Source organism: Sapajus apella, unplaced genomic scaffold (assembly GCF_009761245.1).
Source record: "Sapajus apella isolate SASKATOON/1434 unplaced genomic scaffold, GSC_monkey_1.0 scaffold1, whole genome shotgun sequence".
In the NCBI taxonomy this organism is placed as follows: Eukaryota; Metazoa; Chordata; class Mammalia; order Primates; family Cebidae; genus Sapajus; species Sapajus apella.
This window is the reverse complement of record NW_022436941.1, coordinates 38137405-38149514: the sequence shown is the minus strand read 5'-3', so window position 1 is coordinate 38149514 and position 12110 is coordinate 38137405. Positions and strand designations below refer to the sequence as shown.

General features: G+C 35.1%; 1 long non-coding RNA gene across 1 annotated transcript; it reads right to left on the bottom strand.

The window, feature by feature from the left end:
• Window positions 1-1762: 1762 nt before the first annotated feature.
• On the bottom strand, window positions 1763-2028 carry LOC116560861. Its single transcript, XR_004273185.1, has 2 exons — window positions 1973-2028; window positions 1763-1880 (listed from the first exon to the last, which is right to left on the bottom strand). It is a non-coding gene; the product is annotated as an uncharacterized LOC116560861 (long non-coding RNA).
• Between the last annotated feature and the right edge of the window lie 10082 nt (window positions 2029-12110).

Below are 12110 nucleotides of genomic sequence, written 5' to 3'. Positions count from 1 at the left end.
CAAGCCCAGTCTGGTGACTACTCTGCTGCAGCCCTCCATAGGCAGTCATCACACACCTGCTGACTGAACATCTCAACTCCTCTGTGCACCCACCTGTAGTATCGGCTCACCCGCGCCCCCTACTGCCTGGAGACTGTAGGCCCCCTTTGGCCATGCAACCCCCATGAACTTCTCTGTCATCTAGTGGGCTAAAATCACACCTTGTCTAATGAGGTCTGAATCCCAGACACGGCAAGAGGCCATCCTTCCAAGTTTGTTTCTTCCTTATACTCTTTCTTAATCCTAGGATAGGCTTCAGGGTTCTTTTGGCATCTTAATAGTTAGTTCCCTATTGTTATAACTAATAGTTCTAAGTGATAATTAACAATTATAGTTATAAGTTTTAATGAATAATTCTTATATTAAGCTTTTCTTCTTTAAATTATTGTGTGGCTTCTGTTTGTCTCCTCTTGGACTCTGACTGATAGAATCTTTTTGTTAGTTTTCAAATAAAGCCTATCTAGACTATGCCATCTAGCCTTTCTAAAGTAGAATTTTAATGTGACTTTCTTCACTACTAAGATAATTGAGTTTGGAAGGAAGCAGGAAAGGAGACAGCAAAGGATAATTACCTTTATTTGACAAATATAAAAGCTGAGCAGTTAAAGGTGATTTGGTCCTGGTCCTGGCCTATTTCTACTATGCAGAATTCTAGCTCAACAAAACATTCCTCTCCAGAGTTTGCACATCTCTTTCAGTCAAAATTGAAATATATTTTGTTCAGAGAAAATACTAAGAAAATCATTTTAGAAAATACCAGTTTCAAGGTTTCTGGGGAGAACTAGATATAAAAATCATTTTATAGGTTTCTTATTCCACCTGAAAATTTTTAGTGAGCACCTAGGAATAAAGTCCTATACACTATTGTTAAGTTAATAAAAATAAATAATTTAACAAAAATTTGAAATTTATTTTTATATATTAAGAAAAATTGCATTTGTATGGACTAAATGTTTGTGCTCTGCCCAAAATTCACACAGTAAAGCCCTATCCCCAAAAGCGATGATATTAGGAGGTGAGACCTACGGAAAGTAATTGGGTTTAGATAAGGTCATGAAGGTGGAAACCCCATGATGGGATCAATGCCCTTATAATGAAAAGAGGAGATATCAGAGCTTCCTGGCTCAGCTGTGTAAGGTTACAACAAAAAGGCTACCACTTTGCAAGCCAGGAAGAAGGCTTTAACCAAGAACCAAATCTGCCATTGTCGTGATCTTGGACTTCCCAGTCTCCAGAACTGTGGCAAATAAGTGTCTGTTGTTTAAGACATCAGTCTATGGGATTTTGTTATAGCAGCCCAAGATGACTAAGACACCATTGTGTCTTAAGAAAATGCAATTGATAACTTAATTATAGTGCGCTATTTATTTTCAATTCTCAGAACAGAGCATGTCCTCCCAACTCAAGGGTTCTGCAAATGCTGGGCCCTTTACCTGAGCCATCCTTCCTTTGACTATCCCCATTCTTCTTCTGGGTAACCCCATATATTAGTCAGCTTTCAGCTTAGATATTGTTTCCTTCAGCAAGTCTTCTCTCTGATTGCATTTCCCCTCTCATAGCCCTTAATACACAAACATAAGATTTATATTGAGTTTCCTTTTTATATGCTCCAGTCCTTCGATAACAGTATAAACTGCTGGAGGGCAGGGATATTATCTTGTTCAATATGTTTGCCATGTAATAAGATATCAATAAATATCCTTTCACTATTCTTAGCTTTAAAAAAAAAAAAATCCTTATCTAAGCCTCAGCCAGTTGCTCTCACAAAAAGTTGCTCTTAACATTGAAGAAAGGTAACAAAATTCGCAGATAAGATTGGATTCAAACTCGTTTTTCATAATCTGTGAAAGATGATGAGGTATTTGTAAAAAAGAAACACTTGCCAAATCACAGCTATAAGTGGTGATCTCAAAAATTAAATAAAAGTACTCACAAAGACATTTTTGGATCATTTGCAGATAATCCTTTGGAAAGAATTTTTGTTCATTCTGTGCAGTAAAGTAAATTTCAGAAATGAGAAATCCTGGCAGAGTCAGACTGTGAGCTTTTACACCTGTTCTATAATACTTAGGACAGAATAAGTAATCCTAGACGCATCAGTGCCTCTGTAATGTAAAACTTTAAACACATTTTCTAGAGGCAATATTTACCTTTTGGCAGCTAAATAAGTATGAGAGATTCAACTTCTGGAATTTCTGTCCAATCTTGCATGAGTTTGATAGAGTGAGGATTTTATGAGACAGTCACTAATGGTTTTATCGAGAAGGTGGTATTCCTTTAAAATATTCCAATTTAACTTATTTCTTTAATTGTTCGCATCATTGATACAAATGTATTTGTTTTGTTACCTGAGAGGAAGAAAAATCATTGCAAGCTTCAGAGTATGATGATGCAAATAGCTCAGACTGTTCAACGTGTGGGAGTTTGTTTCTTTGCATTAACAAGAAGGATTATAAAGTACGACTGCAAGAATAGAATGATTCTCTATGGAATATTTCAATATTAGAGAGCGAGTATAAATTAGCTATGTAAGCCAATGATATTCAAAGTGTTCTAAATAGCTGCCAAACTATGAAATACATGAAACAGTGTGGAAGAGACCCAGAAACTGGTCCTCAAATCACTTAACAATATTTTTCTAAGCTGTGTCACAAACAGATGGGCACAAAAATATGTTCTGGTTTCCCATTCATAGTTGTTCTAGAAAAGAAACACTTTCTTATTATAGAGGCATTTAACAGCTGGTGTCACACTTCAGATGTTAACCAGCTCTGTTTTTTGTCATCAGCTGTAGTGTAATAAGCATATTCACACCTGCCATTAAAGCAGTAATATTAAGGGTAGTCAGAGCTAAACTGTCTCAATCCTTTAGGAGCTTAAGACTTCCAATGAACATATGTAATATGCATAGGATCTAGCCAGTCATGCATTCATTAAAGTACAAGAGCCAAACTTTGCTTATAGGCTAAAGAACCAGTGTCATATCACAAACCTTTCAACTCAGTGTGAAAAGTAATTAAGATAATATGTATAACATATATCAATAAGGTGCACAGATGTCCAATGCTCACCATCTTTTGGCAGGTGTAAATGAGCCAAGAAGTGACTGGCAATGGTATGTAAATGTATTCATTGGGTCACAGAGCTTTCAGACATTCGAAACTATATGTAGATTAACAACCCAATAAAATGCAGCCACAAGGAGAAAACGGTATCTATAAGCAGCATAAGGAAAAGTGAAAGCATTAACACTAACATATCCTAAAAAGGAAGTGTTGGTTGAAGTGTGCAATTGTCCAGAATAGAGTTTTGGAAGACAGATTACAATGTCTTATATCATCAGACGCCTGCTTCCAATGTGTCTCCTACATTGCTCCACTCAGCCTCATTTCTGGTTTTTAGTTTCTACCCCTTTTTGCTTGAGGAAACAGATGGCTGTTGTTCCTGGACTACACCTGCCTTATAGCTTTTGCATTAGCTGTTTCCTCCATCTAACTTCACATGCCTGACTTCCATTCACATCTCAGTTTAATTATTTCTTCCTCAATCAGCATTCACCTTCAAGAAGTTTCTTTGACGCTTCACCCTATTTTTTGTTCTGGCATTTTTGCCTATACACATGCCTGCTCACTTCTGTGTTATTCCTTTTCCACCTTCTGTCAGAAGAAAGTGAGCCCTGTGAAAAAGTAAAACTCCTCTCTCTTGCTCATTGCTAACTTCCAGCATATACAACAATTCCTCGCACACAGTGGGCACTCAATAAATAGTTGTTGAATTTATGATTCATTTTCACAAATTCTTTCATTAGGAAAAAGTAGGAAAATTAATGACAAGCTTAGTGCTTTTAAAAAGCAGTTTATAACATAATCTTATACCTGATATTAACTACTTGAAATTTTGGGGGAAGTAGAAGGAGGATAAAGAAATAAATACAATCTAGCAAATCTTTATCTGAATCAGATCTCCAAAACATCAAAACCAGAAGATATAGAAATGCATCTTTTAAGAAATAACTTCAGTAAGTCAACCTAGGTGTCCATCAACAGTGGATTAGATAAAGAAAATTTGATACATCTATAAAATGGAATACTATGCAGCCATACAAATCACTAAATCATGTCCTTTGCAGAAACATGGATGCAGCTGGAGGCCATCATCCTACACAAATTAACATAAGAACAGAAAACTAATATCATGTGTTCTCGTAATAATCACTATGATTATAGACTAGTAAAATCCACTTTTAAGAAAACTGGCCAGGCATGATGGCTCACACATGTAATCCCAGCAGTTTGGGAGACAAAGGTGGATGGATTACCTGAGGCCAGGAGTTTGAGACCATCCTGACCAACATAGTGAAATCCTGACTCTCCTAAAAATACAAAAAATAGCTGGGTATGGTGGCAGGCACCTGTAATCCAAGCTACTAGGGAGGCTGAGGTGGGAGGATCACTTGAACCGGGGAGGTGGAGGTTGCAGTGAGCTAAGATCATGCCATTGCACTCCAGCCTGGGTGACAATGAGATGCTGTTTCAAAAAAAAAAAAAAAGAAAACTAATATTAATATTTGTGAATAGCTAAACTGGCTTAGGTCAATCACCTTAGATTATTTACATCAGTTAAATTGGCTTAGGTCACTTAGTCAATGAGCAGATACTGAAATTATTTCAACTTTTTATTGAGTACACAGCTAGCCTATTTTTATGCCATGTGACTGAATTTGGCTGATGGAACATAAATGCACATGATATATGTAACATTCATGCTTGGCCCGCTAAAGCCTCCCACCTGATTCCATGTTTTCTCTGTTTTTGTGTTTTCCAGCTACCAGAAGTCTCTGATGTAGGGGATGACAGAGCCAACAAATGCCTCCCTCAACCTAGTGATTTACATCCATCACATAATCAAGAATAAACTGTATTAGTCCATTTTCACACAGCTGTAAGAGCTTCCTGGACCTGAGTAATTTATAAAGAAAAGAGGTTTAATTGACTCACAGTTCTGCGGGGCTGGGAATGCCTCAGGGAACTTACAATCATGGCAAAAGGGGAAGCAGGCACATCTTACACTGCGGCAAACAAGAGAAAGCAAGCAAGAGCAGAGAAAACCGCTTTATAAAACCATCAGATCTCATGATTACTCACTCACTATCACAAGAACAGCATGGGAGAAGCTGTCCCCATGATCCAACCATCTCCCACCTGGTCTCTTTCTTGACATGTGGGAATTACTGGGATTATAATTTGCAATGAGATTTGGGTGGAAACGCAGAGTTAAACCATATCACAAGCTTTCATTGTATTAAATCATTGAAAATTTTAGGATTTTCTATTTATATCAGTTACTCTACACTGACTAATATAGTCAATTTTGCATCACTTAACAATCATAAACCTGGCCAGGCACAGTGGCTCATGACTGTAATCCTAGCACTTTGGGAGGACAAGGTGAGTGGAGCCACCTGAGGTCAGGAGTTCAAGACCAGCCTGGCCAACTTGATGACACCCCATCTCTACTAAAAATATAAAAATTAGCCAGGTGTGGTATCACATGCCAGTAGTCCCAGCTACTCAGGAGGCTGAGGCAGGAGAATTGCTTGAACTCAGAAGGTGGAGGTTGCAATGAGCTGCGATTGTACCATTGCACTCTAGCCTGGGCAACAGAGTGAGACTCCATCACAAAAAAAAAAAAAAAAAGGAAAAAATCATAATCCTTTACCTATTCTGATTTACAAACAAATCTTGATAAAAACAACATGTATTAATGTGCTATTTTACATATAAGATTGACCAAATTTACACATTTACTAAATGCCAGGCTCAAAATTTGTACCCAGGTTTTTCTGATTCCAAATCCCACCAGTCTTTTTACTGCCGCACATCATACAATTCCCATATTTATTTCAATGGAAGAAGTAAGTGTTGATTTTTGCCAAACTAAGATAACTAGAAAGATTTTCTAGTTTTCAGCATTAAGCTCTGAATAATAAGCCACCTAAAACTAAAATGCAGTCTTTAACAGAGCTGCACATCTGCAAATTAAAAGCACCAATTTTTCTATTATCTTCACATTAACACAATTCAGTATTTATAGTCTCATATTTGGTGTACTTCTATTATATAAAACCAGATAATAGCCACTAATGAAATTTCATTTTCATAGCTCTGAAGCAAACAGTAGATATCTCTATTTTTTATGTTTTTTGCTTACGATATTTAGCAGAGACTATTTCATTCATTAAAGGGTACTCATGTATTGACATAAAACAAAGTAAGGAGTACCACTATCTCTTTCCATGTAGATGCAATATAGCAAATCCATTAAAATGAGTGATTTCTCTCCTTTAGCTTCTTATAAACTTTTTATAGTCATTAGCACATCCTCTGAATGTGTTGAATATTCTCTTCAATACATCTCTTTTCCCTGAGGTACAATATATTATTAACAATGGTAAAACATCTTTTATCTCTTTCAAAGTTCTGTTATTTTGTTATTTATTTCTTTATATATTGTTATTTATCTTTTTATATATTGTCCAATTTTCAATTAATATGATCAAAAATGCCCACACTTTGTCCAGAGAGATGGCTATCTTGTGCAATCCAAGGAGAACATAAAATGATTAAGATTTTCAGGGATATGTTTTATCCATTTGGATTTACTCCTTTAAAATATGCACATTTTGGATGCAGCAAATACAGCATGTAGATGCAATATAGCAAATCCATTAAAATGAGTGATTTTTCTCTTTTAGCTTCTTATAAACTTTTAATAGTCATTAGCACATCCTCTGAATGTGTTGAATATTCTCCTCAATACAACTCTTTTCCCTGAGGTACAATATATTATTAACAATGGTAAAACATCTTTTATCTCTTTTAAAGCTCTGTTATTTTGTTATTTATCTTTTTATATATTGTCCAAGTTTCAATTAATATGATCAAAAATGCCCACACTTCATCCAGAGAGATGGCTATCTTGTGCAATCCAAGGAGAACATAAAATGATTAAAATTTTCAGGGGTATGTTTTATCCATTTGGATTTACTGCTTTAAAATATGCATATTTTGGATGCAGCAACTCTGTTTCTAAAATTTATTCTAAAGAAATTATAATCCATATTCCCAAAGGTTAAGCCTCAATTTTATTCATTGCAGCAATTATGTTTTTGTGACATATAGTCCTCCTAGTCATTAAAAAAGAACCTAAGGGAAAATACAATGACTAAACATATCTAAATTTCATTTGTAGGTGAGCAGTATGTTTTATTTTCTTCATTTATATTCCTTTAGTGGGGATAGAACTTGAATTTTGCCATAGCTTAGACAATCTAGTTACTTAAATAAAACAAGGACTACTACACTTTCCTCTTTGTCTTAATACCTTAACTAATTAAAAACAAGAAAGAAAACATTTTTCAATTTTTGATACTACATAGTGCATTTAGATGTTACATAGTGCACATAATGTTTAGAATAAATTCTAAAATTCATTTTAGTTTGAAAAACTGTGCCATTGACTATAGATGGTACTCAATGGTTAAACATATTTTCCTGAAATGGATATCAAGTATGCTAATCTAATTTAACCTCTTATCTGCAGAACACCTCTAAATCAGCACTTAATATTGTTTATAAGGAATATTTTTATGGTGTCCTTAGAAACTCTATTGTCCTCTGAGAAAATGATTGGCCAAAGGGACTTTGAGCTGATGAGGTTAACTTTTGTGGCTCATTGATTATTTCCAATTTTATTATAATCATGTAGAAAGTTTTCAAGGTAGTAGTGATGGTCATGGCTGCTGAAAATCCTTTAGAAAAGATTAATTTTACTCTAACTTCTAGACTGATTACTTTTATTATAAATGCTATATTTTAATGTCAGCTTTTTAAATATGATGATTAATTGGCTTCCCTAACTATATCACTCGTAATGAAATTAATAGGCAAAAAAAACCAAACAGAACATTGATGCCTTGTGCTGAAGTAATTTTAATCTTATTTTCTTAAGACATCAATTAAATATTTCCAAAATATTATCCTGTGTATTATCACCCTATATTACCCTATTAGTGTTATTTTTGTCATAAAATATCCATTATGAGAAAATATATTTTTAAAATATACAAATGTATATTAAGCCCCAATGCTAAGCACTTCCAACTCAAATAAAATATATAACTTCCCAATTGGAATGGCCTTACCTCATTTTTCAAACATAGTCATTTGGATGGAAATAAGAGGAGAAATGCTAAGTGCCCAGGGCCCTAGAGTCTTTGTATAAGAATGATCATATGCCACACATGATTCAAATGGAAGAGATTCCAGGAATGTCAAGTATTTTATTCCAGGTTCACTCTTATAGCAGCTGAATCCAAGATAATCAAGTCCCCTTGCTTATAGATATATTCTAAGTAAGCAACAGAGAAGATTAAGCCTGAGTTCTAGGGTTCACGCTAAAGACAATCACAGGGCTCCACAAGCCACATGGAGCCTTAGATGTAGCCTTTTGTTGTTATTACCAAAGGAGTTTTTATAGACACAGTCAGAGACTTGTACATGTATTAAAAGTCTTCATTGGACAAATATAAGTATGAAAAACATATCACAATGTTGTTGGCTATCCTGGTTTGGTAGCTCCTTATTTTTAGGATATTGGGAGTTTCAAAGTATAGACATATCCCAAATCTCTCAGGAATTCTGAGAGGCACTCAGCATACTCATTGGTTTAGAGACAAATCTTGATTAGATTTCATTTTGAATTGTGAATGCTTTTTTAAATTAAGTAAAAATTCTGTGAGTTCTAAGTTTTCGGAGAATTTAGCTGGACTTACAGCAATCTTCTTATGATTATTAAAGGCTAAATTTAGATTCTTAATAATCATATATTCTTGAGTTAATTCCTTCTTCATTGTTGATAACATCATGTCAGTATCTATATATCTGGTACCTTACTGTTGAGAAACAGTTTGATACTGGCTGAAGGATAATTGCAGATTATAGATTACTGAAAGAAATTAATAAACATTTCACCTTTCACTGAAAAGAATGTAGTAACCCCAAATTAAAAGTAGGTGGACAATTTAAGTGTTGTGAAAGATCCAGAAACGTGAGTAATAAACTGGATGATATTACTCAACTGACTAGAAAACCGTCACTGTGGCTGGATAGGAAAGTGATGTATTGTTCTTTGTGGTTTTTTTTTTTCAGGTTCAGCCATAGAGAATTTATGAAAGGAACTACCATGAGAGGAATTCTCTGACTTAAATTGAAGAATTTCCCAAAGCACAGGAACCATTATACTTTGGCAGTTATTAGAGACCTAAGGTAGTCAGTCTTCATTGTCAAATAAACAATCAATGAACTAACTTCCTTACACACATCTAGTGTTTTACCTATAGGTAGTGAAACATATTTTTTTATAGTACTAAAACAAACTTCACCCTAGTTGAATTTATATTCCATGGTAGTCAAGTATATTAATAACTTACTATGCTGAACTGTAGAGATAGAATGTCATTATAAATAAATTGTCACATATTTTTAATAAGTGTTTTCATAATCTATTAGCCTATTTTCTCATTGCTATTAAGAACTACCTGAGACTGGGTAATTTATGAAGAAAAGAATTTTAATTGGCTCACAGTTCCACAGGTTTTACAGGAAGCATAGCTGGAGAGGCCTCAGGAAACTTACAACAGCGGAAGGTGAATGGAAAGCCAGCATGTGCTACATTGCTAAAGCAGGAGGAAGACGGAGAGTAAAGAGGGAGATGCCACACACTTTTAAACAATCAGATCTTGTGAGAACTCTATCACAAGACAGTACTAAGGGGTGGTGCTAAACCATTAGAAACCATTCCCATGATCCAATCACCCTCCACCAGGCCCTACCTCCAACACTGGGGATTACAATTCAACATGAGATTTGTATGGAGACACAGAGCCAAACCATATCACATAGTAGTATCCTCAATTAAACCAAACAGGGTTGTTCAATTGTGTCAAAGTCATTGTAGAAATAATAGATTTCCTTAGCAAAAGATTCTCAAGTTTCTTGGTACTTCATAAACAAATGAAGGTAGCAATGTGACTTTCTTAATACTCAGTAACTTGTAGGAGCTTATCTGAAAAAAAGTGCCTCACTCTGTTGAAAAAGCTTTGCAAAGGACAAGATGTGATGCACACTGTGGAAAGTGATTTGAACATTTCTCAAAGAACTTAAAACAGAACTACCATTCAACTCAGTAATCCAATTGCTGGGCATATAGTATAGATCATTTTACCAAAAAGACACATGTACTGGTATGTTCATCACAGCACTATTCACAATAGCAAAGACATAGAAACAACCTAGGTGCCTATCAATGATGAATTGGATAAAGAAAATGTGGTATATATACAACATGAAATATTATGCAGCTATAAAAAAGAATGAAATCATGTCCTTTGCAGCAACATGTTTGGAGCTACAGCCCATAATCCTCAGCAAATTAATGCATCAACAGAAAACTAAATACCACATGTTGTCTCTATAAGTAGAAACTAAACATTTAGCACACACGGACATAAACATGGGGATAATAGACACTGCAGACTACTGGAAGGTGGGGGAGAGGAGAGAAAAGTTTGAAAAACTCCCTACTGGATATTATGCTCACTATCTGAGTGCAATATACCCATGTAAAAACCTTCATATGTTCCCCTGTATCTAAAATAAAAGTTGAAAATTTTTTATAAAAAGAACAAATATGATCATGTTGAAAGTAATGGGTTAACTATTTTTACTTGTATTGAATACATATGGCATTTGCTAATTTACTATAGATATGTTCCAATTCATGTACTTTGATCTCTTGTAGACAGTATGGTCAGCTCTGGTTGCAAGACTAGACAGACGTAAACAAGAGGCTGTTCCACCTGACTTATTCAGTGATAAGCACTGTGGCATGAACAAAGCTGTATTGAAAAGTTTATTTGGTGATGCCAAAGAAAATTTAATAATGATAGTGGCAGATGCTTTTCTGCAGATTCCAATTCTATTTCTGCACTTTTTCTTACAGGACTTTCTGGCATTTCAAGGTTTTCCCAGGTCTTTCCTTAATAAAGCTTTAACAGATTTACTCAGTTTCATTCTAAATATCATTTCCAATATTTGAATGGCATAAAAGCCTTTTGAAAAGTCAAGTATAAGTTAGTTCACATTAAAATACAACTATTGAAAAAAAATTCACTTCTCCACATTAGGAAATAAGTATTTTCATCAAAGAGGAAAATGGCTTCAATCTTATTTACGGGTACTGAAAAGTCCAGGTTAGTCCATGGTAATGCTACAATTAAAAGTTGAGCTGGATGTCATATCTCACAGCTGTAATCTCAGCACTTTCAGAGGCCAAGGCAAGAGGATCACTTCAGGCCAGGAGTTTGAGATCAGTCTGGACAACATAGCGAGACCCCATCTTTACATCTCTACAAAATATAAAATATTGGCCAGGCACGATAGTGAGTGCCTGTAGTTTCAGCCACTCAGGAGACTGAGGCAGGAGGATAGCTTGAGCACAGGAGTTCAAGGCTGCAGTGAGCTGTGGTCATGCCACTGCACTTTGGCCTGGGTAACAGAGAAAGACCGTCTCTATGAGAAAAAAAAAATTAAACCTTGATTAGCACTGGGAGCTACAAAACATGTTGCAACAAATTTTCAAAAGTAGAAATTCTATCAGTTATCTTTTTTAAATTATCAACTTTTGTGCGTACATAGTAGCTGTATATATTTATGGGTTACATAAAATATTTTCACACAGGTAGGCAATGCGTAATACTCACATCAGGGTAAATGGGGTATCCACACCATATTTATCATTTATGTTACAAACAATCCAATTATACTCTTTCAGTTATTTTTAATATACGGTCACATTATTTTTGACTGTAGTCATCCTGTTGTGCTAGCAAATGCTAGGTATTATTCATTATTTCTAATTATTTTTTAGTGCTCATTAACCATCTCCACATCCTCCCCAGCCACTCACTACCCTTCCTATCCTTTGGTAAACATCCTTCTCATATATATATA